Source organism: Rhinolophus sinicus, linkage group LG02 (assembly GCF_036562045.2).
Source record: "Rhinolophus sinicus isolate RSC01 linkage group LG02, ASM3656204v1, whole genome shotgun sequence".
NCBI lineage: Eukaryota > Metazoa > Chordata > Mammalia > Chiroptera > Rhinolophidae > Rhinolophus > Rhinolophus sinicus.
This window is the reverse complement of record NC_133752.1, coordinates 95116759-95129552: the sequence shown is the minus strand read 5'-3', so window position 1 is coordinate 95129552 and position 12794 is coordinate 95116759. Positions and strand designations below refer to the sequence as shown.

At 43.8% G+C, this 12794-nt stretch overlaps 1 pseudogene; it reads right to left on the bottom strand.

Moving 5' to 3' along the window:
• Positions 1–267: 267 nt before the first annotated feature.
• Positions 268–1747, bottom strand: LOC109452214 (E3 ubiquitin-protein ligase Mdm2; annotated as a pseudogene).
• Positions 1748–12794: the final 11047 nt, after the last annotated feature.

Below are 12794 nucleotides of genomic sequence, written 5' to 3'. Positions count from 1 at the left end.
CTATGAGGGGCAGGAGTAAAGGGTGAGCTATATATCCAATTCAAATTACATTAAAACCTAAATATAAAATATAAACAGAAGTGAAGTTTTCGCTAAAGAAAATAAATATTAACTATTCCCTTTTACAAAGTAGGGACTATTACACTACAGAAAACAAATCTACATGTACTAAGGCTCCATCTTGCTTTGATACATGTGAAAAATAAAATTTCATGTCTAAATGTTTAGGGTTATATAGTTAGAAATATATAATTCTACTTTTATAGACTAGGAGAAATAAGTTAGCACAATCATTTGAATTGGCTGTCTACATATGGGCAGGGCTTATTCCTTTCCTTTAGCTGCTTTGCACAGGTAAAGCATGCCATAAGATGTCCTGTTTTGCCATGGACAATGCAGCCATTTTTAGGTCGCCCTTGGCAAATCACACAAGGTTCAGTGGCATTAAGGGGAAAAGTAGATTCCACACTTTCTTCTTTGTCTTGTGTTTCTTCCCTCTCAAACTCTTTGACATCATCTTTGCTGCTATAAATGATGCTACCAGAAGTTGATGGCTGAGAGTAGTCCTTACTTCTTGGGATTGGGAGGTTTGTGTGATCTTTTCATCATTTTCCTCAACACATGATTCTTGGGAATCATTCACTGTATTTTTTTTTTTTTTACAATCAGGGACATCAAAGCCCTCTTCTATTTGTGTTGAGTTTTCTAGTTCGGTTTTCTCAGGCATTTTCCCTTTGTCTTTCCCTTGGTCTTCAGGAAGCCAATTCTCACAAAGTGCAATGTGGTGGAAGGGGAGGATTTAATTCACTGCATGAAGTACACTTCCAATAGTCAGCTAAGGAAATTTCAGGATCATCTTCAAATGAATCTGTATCACTCTCCCCAGCCTGATACACAGTAACTTGATACATCTCATCATCTTCACCTGAGAGTTCCTGTCCTTCTTCACTAAGGTTATAATCCTCTGAATTGAAAGACTCAACCTCAAATTCTACACTGAATTGATCTGAAACTGAATCCTGATCCAACCAATCACCTGCATGTTCACTTACACCAGCATCAAGATCCGGATTTGATGGAGTCCCTGTTGATTCACTGCTACTGCTTCTTTGACAACGTACCTCCTTTATTTCACATACAGCAAGGCTTTCATCAAAGAAAAAGGAAATACTATCAGATTTGTGGCGCTTTCTTTGTCGTTCACCAGGTAATTCATCTGAATTTTCTTCTGTCTCACTAATTGTTCTCCTTCTAGATGAGGTAGATGGTCTGGAAACCGAATGTGAAGATGAAGGTTTCTCTTCCTGTAGCTCTTGTACAGGGTCCTTTTGATCACTCCCACCTTCAAGGTGATACCTACTTTCACTCACAGATGTAGCTGAACCTGATGGTTCCTGCTGATTGACTATTACTAAGTTCCTGTAGATCATTGCATATATTTTCCTGTGTTCTTTTACAGAGAAGCTTGGCACGCCAAACAAATCTCCTAGAAGATCATTTGAACAATACACAATATGCTCTTGCTTCTCATCATATAATTGTTTATTCATAATATACCGGCCAAGATAAAATATAACTTCTTTCATAGTATACGTGTCTTGTTGTGCACCAACAGATTTTAACAACTTCAAAAGCAATGGCTTTGGTCTAACCAGGGTCTCTTGTTCCAAAGCTGGAATCTGTGAGGTGCTTCAGCATCATCAGCAGACACAGACATGTTGGTATTGCACATTTGCTAGGTCCAGAGAAGGAGGCTGCTGGCGGCGGAAGTGGCGGGACCTTGGCCAGAGGGCTTAGGGCTGCCCATCAGGCAGCACTTGCTCCATTTCCCTATACACACAGGCCTGCACATGCCCCAACAGGAGCAGAGCGGGCCGAGCGGCCTAAAGTCTTTTTTATGCTTGTTATCTCTTTGTTGCAGTTCTCACTAAGTTCCTGGAGCATTCTTATAACCATTGTTTTGAACTCTGCCTCTGGTAGGTTGCTTGCCTCCATTTCATTTAGTTCTTTTTCTGGAGTTTTCTCTTATTCTTTCATTTTGGATGTACTTTTTTGTTTCCTCATTTTGCATGCCTTTTTTTGTTTGTCTATATGTATTAGGTAGATCTGCTATGTCTCTTGCCAGGTTGCCTTATGTAGTAATAAGTGCCCTGTGGGGCCCAGTGGCACAGTTTCCTTGGTCACCTACTCTGGGTGCTCCAGAAGTGTCCCTTGTATGGGTTGTGTGTACCCTCCTGTTATATTTAAGCCTTGATTGCTATTGGCATGTCAGTGGGTGGGATTGACGCTCAGGCTGATTGGCTGTGGGATTTGGCCATGTTCATAGCTTACAGGCTGCTCTGCTGGGGGGGGGGGCTTATCACACAGAGTGGGATTCTCCCCAGTGGGCTCTGGTGCCTGTTGAGACTGCCCTGTGGGTGTGCGACTTATGGGGCTAATTGGGTGGTGTTCTGCTGTGGTCTGAAGCCAACCTTCAAGTATGTTGGTTCTAGGGTCTCTTGGGAGGGGCTCTAGTGCAGACCCAGGTCACCCACTGCCTGTGACTGGCTGGGACTACCTGGTGGGAGCTACAAAGTAATCCACAGTTGGTCACTACCTGTGTTGGCTCTGGGGGGTCTGTGGGAGAGGCCACGCTGAGAACTGAGGATGGCTGCCACCAGTACCGGGCCTGCAGTAGCTCTACAAAAAGCTAGGATACAATGAGGCCTGCTGCTGCCTTCTGCCGGTTGCCAACTCCAGTAAGGTTCAGCCGCTGATAAAGCCTCCTGTGGTAGGGAGATGGGTGTGGCGGGGTCTCAGTGAGTCAGCAGGGCAGAGCTTCAAAGCTCACCAAGCCAATCAGATTCAGATTTGGCTGTAAGCGTAGGGGGTGGGTTCAACACGGGAAAGATGGCATCTGCCTGTTGGCTGCAAGGAAGGAGGAATCAAACAGGGAAAATGCTGATTGTTCTCCAGGCCGTCCCTGGCTCCCCAGACCACATACCTCAGTCTGCTCCCCGTATGTTTCAGATGCCTCTCGAGTCACCGTCCCTCCATTGGAGCCTCGGGTGAGTGCCTGCGAGGAAATAAATCTGTGCATGGGCCCTTTAAGAGATGGCTGGGTTTCCCTTTCCTCCCACACAAATGGTAGAAATCCCCATTGTTTTTCGCAACCAGGTATTGTGGGGGCTCCTCTTCGTGGAACTAGTACTCCTGACTGGAGAGAGTGGTGTGAAGCTGGGGTCCCTCACTCCTCCGTGGGGAACCTCCTTGGCCGAGATATCCCTCACAATTTTTCATCCACCACACAGAGGTTTGGGGCCGGCCCATTTTGCATCTCTGTCCCTCCTGCCAGTCTCAATGTAGCATCTTTATAGCCTTAGTTATAAAACTTCTGTTCAGCTAGACTTCAGATGGTTCTTCAAGTTGATTGTTCTATAATTTAGTTGTAATTGTAATGTGTTCATGGAAGGAAGTAGGCACAGTATTTATCTACTCTGCCATCTTGGATCATTCTCCGCAGATGGGACTAAGCTCTTTGCCAAGTGTGAAACCTTCAAGACACAACAGCCAAGCTCATGGTTGAGGGCATCTTCCTGACACAAAGGACTCAGCTAAAGGTGCACCCTGAGCATATAATTGTACATTAATTACACATTAGTCCTTTTGTATCATCAGTCTTCAAATCCACGGGGCTGGAGGCCAGTGAGTAAATGGAGAATCATTTTGATATAGATACAGATAGAATTTGCTATCTCTTTTTCAATTTAAATATCCTGTGCTAAAATGGGCAATTTAGTATAATAAGGCTAGCATGTGCTTCTGAATCTCTTTCCTTGCTTTTGAATTGTTGCATTTAGATCATAACTCTTTATTTCTGTTCTTTGCCCCAGACATCTTAGAGATTCTGCTGACTTTGAGTATATTCAGTGTACAGGACAAGAGAAAAAACAGTTGAGCATAACTGTATTTGGCTCATATGCCCTCAATGTGGTGGCAGTTGCCATTGGAAGGTAACCCCTTTCTGAATTTAGTGTTTCCTTGTTTTTTGCTGATTATCTCTCCCGTGCACGAAGAACGCTAAAGTGGAAATTTCAGGGGTTATTGATGAAAAGATTTTAATTTAGAAATTCTCAAAACTGCGTGTTTCCTTCAGTTGTAAGTCAAGGTGGAAGTTAATTTTTCAGGAGAGTGTAGTCTCTGCTGTTTCTTGGTGCACAAATATTGGGAAAGAAAGAATCTGGCTAGGCTAAGTGGGCGATTACTTCAGATTCTAGGTTAGTCGTCCTCAAAGGGTAGACCCAGTCAGCAGAGTCAATATAACCTGGGAACTTATTACAAATGCAGATACTCCGGTCTTGACACAAATTTATTGAATCAACAACTCTGAGAGTGGCGCCCAGTCATTACCAGAATACAGGTGATTCTGATGCCCATTGCTCTTGGAGAACTGCTGCTCTGTGAGTCTAGTGTGAGGACAAGCACCTTGTCTGAATCACGCGATGACAGCAGTGAACAAACACACTTTAGCTTCTTGTAACAGAGTATATCCAGCTTTAGCTAATGCAAGGTAGAGTTAATGGATGGAACATTAGGAATTACTTTTAAAGTGGCTGGTGGTTTGAGGGTCACAACTCCTTGGCCTTAGTTAATGATGTCAGTAATTACTTAACTGTCTACAATTGGACAATGATGTCAATAAATTGGGTGGTTAGTAGCCAGTCTTCTGGAGAGTTGCTTGAACATGGGCACAGCCCACAGCTTATTACCCAACTATGACCAAGGGCACATTGGAAACAAACAACCAGAACTTGTGCATATTATTTCTTGAACTGCAGTAAACTCAATACTGCACACAGAAGTATTTTAGCCCCTGAATCACCCAATCCCTATCTCCTTTCTATTTTCCATGTGCTTTAAACACAGCTTCCGTGACCCGCATTTTAAATATATGTTCATGTCTGAATTCAAATGGTTCCTATAAAACTGTGACAAGAACTTCACCTAAGAGTGAGTGTTGGTATCAGCATTCTCAGTAGCTGTTTTTGGGCCTTGTCCTCCAGGAATAGCCACAAGAGCGTGTATACCCACCCTGACCAGAAAAGAGTCTTTCCCTCTCCTTGAGCTTCCTTCTGTTAATGAGATGGGCAACTGCCAAGAAAAAGGTTGGCGCCAGGCTATTGCGGCCCCTGCCTACCTAGGTGCCCTCAGTTTCTCCCTGTGCCTGGAGCAGCCACCACCACCCTGCCCCAGTGATGGCCTGTTCTTCCTCTGGGACAGGTGTGGGAATTGTGCTTTCTTGGGAAATGTCACCATACCTCTTAGTTTCCCTGTTGTCACTATGAGACCCAGAGACCTCAAATCAAATCCATTTGACCAAGGTAGGAATTAGCATGTATCAAATCACACCAAAGAGTAATTGCTGCCACATGAACACTGTCACACTGGTCACATATATATGTCCTACCACTTGTCAGGAATTTTTAAGCCTCTACTAATGTTACCTTAAAAATGTCTAAATGGAAATACTATTCCCACCCTACCCTGAACTTGAACTTGTAACTGAGGTGAGGTCTCCCCAGTCTCCCAGAACAAGCAGACAGTTATTAATGGAGATGCCCTACCAGCTCATGTATGCACTAACATCTGTTAAAAATTGCATTTGTACAGGATTGCATGAGTGATTGATACAGGAACATATTACTTTGTCCATGCACAAGCTTTTAGCTTTTAAGATTTCATGATGATGTTTCCCAGAGTTCTAGGTTGTGACGACCTGACTTTCAAAGTTAAAAATTAAAGCAATCTGCTTGCATCTCAGGCTGACTGTATAGGAGACATTTTCATTTGGAACAATCTGCTATTTTAAGAGAATGAGGTGGAGGGAGCCAGAATCTGCTGCTGGGACTCCTTCAGAGTATCCAAAGGCAGTTGTGTAGCTTGGCAGACTGTAGCTCTTCAGAGGAAGGGTACTATGCGCAAGATAAAAAAAATTTTCTCTCCAAGTTTTGCGTTTATAGCTTTACTGCCTGGGGAGGGTGACAGTAGAGAAGCAGCTTGTGAAGCAAATACTGACTGTCTTGCTTGCATATCCCCCAAAAAATCATTCTTGATACTCCTGAACTTACACTTGTTGCTTTTGAACTTACATATATTGGAACTTACGTTCAAGTATAAATCAGGCTCAAAGTGCCACAGCTGGGTCGAGCCACAGCTGTTGCCAGATCCACATTTCTCCTGCACTTTTCTTTCTCCAGTCACATCTCTGCATCAATATTTACTCCATAGCCTGTTTCACTCTGTGTTTATGTCATGGAATCTTACTAGGAGCTCTAGACAAATTGAACATTGCTGTGATATGCAGTGGCTCTTTGCTTAACAACTTTTTTGTTTTTACTCTGTCTACCTTCTTCGAAAAATATTTTAGGACGTGAGGGAGCAGAGAAGGTTTCTGTGGTTTTGTTGTATTATTAGAACAGAATCATTATTTTGTCAACCTTTTTTCTCCTAACTAAAGGCATCTTCCTTTGTAGATAAAAAGGTTATGGTGTCTGTGGGATCTGGCATAATGAAGGGCCCACTAGGGGGCGCTGAGCACCTCAGAATAGCTCACCTCTGAGCAGACACGAGGCAGGCTGCCAGCTCTGGTGTTGGGAGGCCTCTCGCTGGGGAGGCTCTGGAACTGTTCCTGGAAAGGCTTCATCTGTCTACTAATGGGTTTGACAGAGAAGAGCACTGCCAACCCCCAGATGGGAGAGTGAGGAGGGGGATCAAGGAAGAGATACAGGATTCAGAACACTGGTGAAAGGAGGGAGGGAGGACGGAAGGAAGGAAGAGAGGAGAAGAGGACTGGGGGGAGGGGGAAAAGATGAATGCAAAGGGAAGAGGAGCTGTTTTTTGTAAGACTAGGGCACTCCAGACACATTGGAATATGGTGTTTCCGTGGACAGCATGGTGTGGCGGGGGGACAGAGTGGTTTAAGCTTAATTAGCACCAGGATGTTTCTAGAATCTAGAAGGTCTTAGCCATCCTGTGGGCCTGAATCTTCCCAGGGTCCACCCAGGCACCTGTGTCCACCTGCAACCTCCATAATTTATCTTTCACTGGGGCGTAAAGTGAATGGCGACCACCTATTTCTAGATATATGGATTGGAATCAAGGCCCCGTCTGAGTAACCTTGGGCTTGTGCAAGTTATCTAACGTTTGTTTCATCTCTAAAGGGGAGATAATTATAGTACCTTAGAAAGATTATAGAGAAATGACTAATGTATGTAAATGCTTAGAACAGTACCTGAAATGTAAGTACTCAAAATGTTAGCATTATTACTTAAAATGATTAGTATTAGTTAATATTATTATCTAAAATGATTCCTGGCACCCTTTATATTCCCTGTTAAATCATATGCTCCCTCTGGCTTTACTATCGATAGTATTTTGGTATGTTTAATCTTAAATAATCAGGCAATTCTGGAGACAGAGATAATCCTACTACCGTGTTCAATCCCAGAAGATCATGATGTCTGTTCTGAGTATTACCGTTTGCGGTTTTCTTCCCATACCAAGAGTTTCTGATAAAGACCTAGGTGTTGTGCATCCTCACGTTAGGCAGCAAAAATAAATCTGTATTCTTCTTATTATTAGTCTATTATACGTAGGTGAGACTATAACTTGTAATCTCTGTGTAAAGGAAGGGGCTGGCACTTGGTTGGCAAAGCACACCCATTAAATGGACAAGTTAATGGAGTTCAGTCTAGTCTGTAGCTTAATGAGCAGGTTCCTTCACAATCTGGTGCTGGAAATCCTCTAAGAGTGGGATGCAGGAGGCAGAGGCCGGGAGGACCCTCTGGAGAAAAGCTGTCTTCTCTTTGTAAAGCATTCATGTAACGTGGACAGCATGGGGGAGGGGAGCAGCTTTCATAAATAATCTGTACACTTTGGCAGGCTGGTGAAGATTTCTGTTTTTATCCTTCAATAAGACGAGGAAAGGACAAACATGTTCCCTAAAAAATCCCTTCATCTACCACTAGGTCAAGTAGCCATGCATTTTTGGCTCCAGGGATTAGATGAATGTAGTGGATCTAGTATTTTTTAAAGAACTCCCCAAATGCCACCCTACACTGTGGTAGATCCTATCATTTCCCCCAAATCTTTCCCCCTCTCTGAATTCATTCCTTTGCCCTGTGACTTTGTAGTTGCTCCTACCCAAAGAGCAGAGTGTACTTCCCACCCCTTTGACGCTGTGTTTGGCCATGTGACTTGCCTTGACTTGAACGAGGGGCAAGTGATAGTGCAAGTTCTGAACCTAGGTCTTCAGAAGCCTTGTGTGTTTTCACTTGCTCACTTGTGATTCAGCCACACAAAAAGGCTATGGCTCAAGCAGGCCCTCTGGTACGAGAGGTAGGATGAGAGACACATAGAACAGAGCCACCCCAATGATACCCAGCCTCAAGCAGCCAACCTCCAGTGTACCTACAAACATGTGAACTAACTAAATGCTCACAAGTTCTATGCTCCTCTGGTATTATAGTTATTTATTACACAGCAATAGCTAACTGATACCTAGGCCCATCATAAGTCTGGAGTAAAGAAGGCAGATATAATATAAAACAAAAGTCCATTCCCTTCACTGGTAGTATGTGGGGAGTTGGAGAAGAAGTAAGATGGAGAGGGCAAATGCTGAGCTTCTTATTCTCTCTGTGCTCTTGACTATGAAGAGTTGGTAAGGCGAGAAACATGCTGTAGACTTTGGAAAACCTGAAGACATCAGGAACCAGTGGCTCATTTTCCTGGGTATAGCACGGAGGAGGTTGTGAACCTCCAGGAAACACCTGCATTTGCTAAGCCAGGGAGCTGTCATACAGCTTTGGCAGAGGGAGGTGTCTGGGCCAGTGGCCACGGCACTTGGTGCTCCTGATTCTCCTCAGTCTTCACAGAGTTTGTTGCCATCTACAACTCACTGAATGACCCAGCAAGAGGAGCTGAAGAGGGGAGGGATGGACAGACAGAAACCTGGGGGTCAGAACATAGAAGCCAGAGAACACATGGAAATGATGGTCAGAGACAAATGGCTGGGGCTATGGTGCCAGCATAATATTCCCTTCCTCCTTAGAAAGAGGCCAAATGCCCACAGTTCTCCACCAGTGGTCTCCTCACAGGGCCCAGTGATAGTGCAGATCAGTGACCACCCAGATGTCATCTTGAGGAGAAGTGGGGTGGGAGGCAATCTAGGGGAGAAATCTGCCACGTCAAACATTTACCTGAAAGATGCTGGATCCTCTCAAAAGTAATATCAAATGACAAGTGGCACATCTGAGTTTTTTCCTTGCTACTCTGGGTATCATGGCACGTGTTCTTAAGAAATGTAAAGCAATTCCCAAGAGGAGCTTATATTTTCTTAGAACCTCATTTTGTATAATGTTTCTCTGTTTTCTCCAACTGGCAACAAATGTTCGGTTTTAGTTTGCAAAGAGAGCCTAAAATGCCGTAACCCATGTAAGACTTCAGCACAGAAACATCTGGTCACCATGACCAGTGAAAATGTCTTTCTTCAGCTGTTGGCTGTCAGCAACTCTTTGCAAGCTGGTTTAAGTTGGACAGGAATGACTGTAAGAGACGGCTGTGTGGTATTATCCACATGCTATGTAACCAAAATTGTATTTTCACGGCAGAGAGAACAGAAGCAGGATTCCAAGTGGATTTCAGATCAATTCCTGGTTCTCAGGCCAATGTCCTATATCCAGTTTCCCCATCTTCGTTTTACATTTCAGCAAAAGGCAGCCCCTTGCAATCCCGGAGTTTATTTGGCCAATGTCATCGAGAATGCAATGGGCTGATTTGTGGTGGGAGAGATGTGTTAACTGGGCCCAAACTGCTATCCAATACCCAACACATAAACCGTTTCCTGCAGGGTTGGAAAAGGAGCTGAGCCTTTTGGAAAGTTTACCTTTCATTTTCTGAGGCCTTCCAATTTCTTGGTTGCAGCTGGACATGCTCTCAGAGCAGAGGAGATACCCTGGGAAAGCAAAAAGATGTCCCATCACTCAGCCCAGCCTGGGGCGGTGGGGGCTGGAGCCTTTCTGAGAGGGTGTGCCTCTGCCCGGCTCCCAGCTCTGGGGGCATCTCTCTGGGCCCAGGGACTTGGCCAAAGACAGAAGAACCGTGGGCTGATTGGATTCTCCAGGAAGAAACTCATACAACAAAATTACCTTTCGGCTCCTATACATTTTATAATATCTTCCCAGCCAAGAATCCTTTCCCAAGTATTTATTAAGCACCTCCCATGTGCAGACACCTTGCTCAGTACTCAATAATTTGTCACTATTTCCTTGGAATTTGTTTTCCAGACAAAATGAGATGTGGATGATTAGCAATCCTTACTTCTCTGTGCAGTGCTTCTTGACTTACCACAAGCTCTTGTTGCAAGTGCTTATGACTTTTACATGCATGCCCAGGGGTTATGTATGATGGATAGGATTCTTATGATTTGTTCCAAATAAAGTTGAGGGCTGACGGGAATGACAAGAAATGTCGCTTCTACTTTTGAGGCTTCCCCTTGGTAATTGGGAAGGAATTCTAAGTGGCAAGCAGGAGTCTCTCCCAATGGGAAAGAAGTTAATGGGGTTGGGCGAGGCCTAGGTCCTGGTGCCTTAGCTTCCTGGGAGGCATTTGGGAGACTTACAGCAGGGAGATACTGAGCAGCCACTCCACTCCTGCCAATTGATCTCCCGGAATTACGGCCTCCCCCTCTGTTCTAACCTCTAATTACAAATGCAAAAAATAGATCATTTGCAATCTTGTCACAAAAGGGAAAATAGAAGGGATTTAAGAGCTAATCTATGCTATGTTTTCCATGTTGTACACACTCCAGACAGAGAGAAATTGCTCTCTCCCTGTGTTAACAGAGTTCCCTCACATCAGACAGTTTCTGACTTGGCTGGACTATGGGAGAATTCCTGTGAGGTTGTGAAGGAGGAGGAGCTAGCCTCAAGGACAAGGCACTCCGCATGTGATTCTGCCCAGGAGAGGGGGCCAGCCACTGGGGTTACTGCCCAAAACCAGTAGTCTGCCATGATTTCTGGATTATTCGCAGTCCTCTGGGAAATATATACCCAGAGTACATAGACTCAGAGTACTATGACTCTATAATCACTATAAGTTATTTTCTTTTCAGCTGTGCCAGTGATAAAATAAGGACATTGTATCATGAATCATCTTAGTAAGGGGACGTAGAAAGGTATGTACACACACAAAGCCATAGGTTTAACTGCCTTTACTACCTCTCCTCCTCCTTCCCTTGTCCCTCATTCTCCTCCATCTTCTGTCTCTAACTGTGGAAGACCCTAGAAATCACCTGGAGTATCAGCAGCATGGGATTAAGGAAGGAGTGAATGGTTTGGAGTCAGGGGCTGCTTCTAGATTCCTGTCATGATGCCAGCACCCAGTGGTTATATAAACACAGGGTAGGTGACAGCCTCCCTGAGACTTACTTTTCTTAGGGGTGGATGGGGATGAGAGATACCTGCTCTGTTTTCCAGGTCATGTGGATCCTGAAGGGACAGTGCCTTGTAAATCAGAGAGCACTTGTGGGAGTGTGTGTTCTCTTTCATTTCATAGGTGAGGAAATGAGGCCCCTAGAGTGCTCAGATGAGAGCCTGACCCCAGCACTCACCTCTTTACCCTGGATGTATTGGCCACTTTCATGGCACCCAGAACTGTGCTGGTTACTGGGGGAGGGCTTGGGGAAGAGCATAAGCTCTGGTGGAGTCCACATATAAAGAAGACATTTTGTTTGTTTTTGAGGAACTAATCAGTTCAGTTTCACACCTCCCTAAGAAGTGAAAAGACAATTTCCCCAAGAGTGCAAAGACCTGCACTTAGAATCAGTATTGCCAAGAACTTATTAAAACCTTTGGCAAAAAACAAAACAAAACTAAACAAACAAACAAACGAACAAAAACAGAAAAAAAACCTTTGGCAAATCATTACTTTTTCTGGGCCTTCATTTTTCCCTGCTGTAAAATAAGAAGGTTGAAAAGATAAGCTCTAGGAATTTCAACTTCAAGAACTCACCGTTATAATATTATTGAATCTAATCAGGCAACAACTTTTGTTTTATTAACTGTAGATTTGAAATACTCATTTGCTCTGGCATTCTTTGGTTGCCTTAAACGTACTATGACTTGCCATTTCCATCTTCAATGATCTTATATGTGCAATAAAAGATAATACATAAAATTCTTTCTGAAAAATGAAAACAAAATACCAATGGACAATTCATAGAGGTGAGCTCTAAATAAGCTTTAAGTAGTAGATTATTTGGGTTATTTGTGTAGTGCTAGGAAAAAAATATTCTGACATTTCTTAAAACGGTAAGGAAGACTTTATTCAGGACTATTGCAGTAGGGGAGAGAAATTGGGCTCAACTCCAAATATAGTAAAGGCAGCATGGGATTTTTAGCCAAGGAGCAGAGTGAGAGGGTCAATAGATGGAAAATCACTAACTAAGAGGAAACATCAAGGGTAGGGGGACTCTTGCTAGCTCCATTTAACAGGATTCTTGCTGGAGGCAGGCTGGAGTGACCAGAAATCAAGTATAGGGGATAAGGAATTTGATCCGATTTTAAGGGTAATCAGATATCAGTGGTGGAAGGGATTCTCACTAAACTGACTTAGTAGGAATTTTGTGACAACTAGACTAGGCAGGCCAAGGACAAGGCCCAAGGACAAGGTCTAGTTGAAAAGCGGGCTCAAAGGAGCCTGTCTAAAGCTCAATCAAGGAAAGAGTCTTTGTCAGTGAGGGGAAATAATCTATTTTC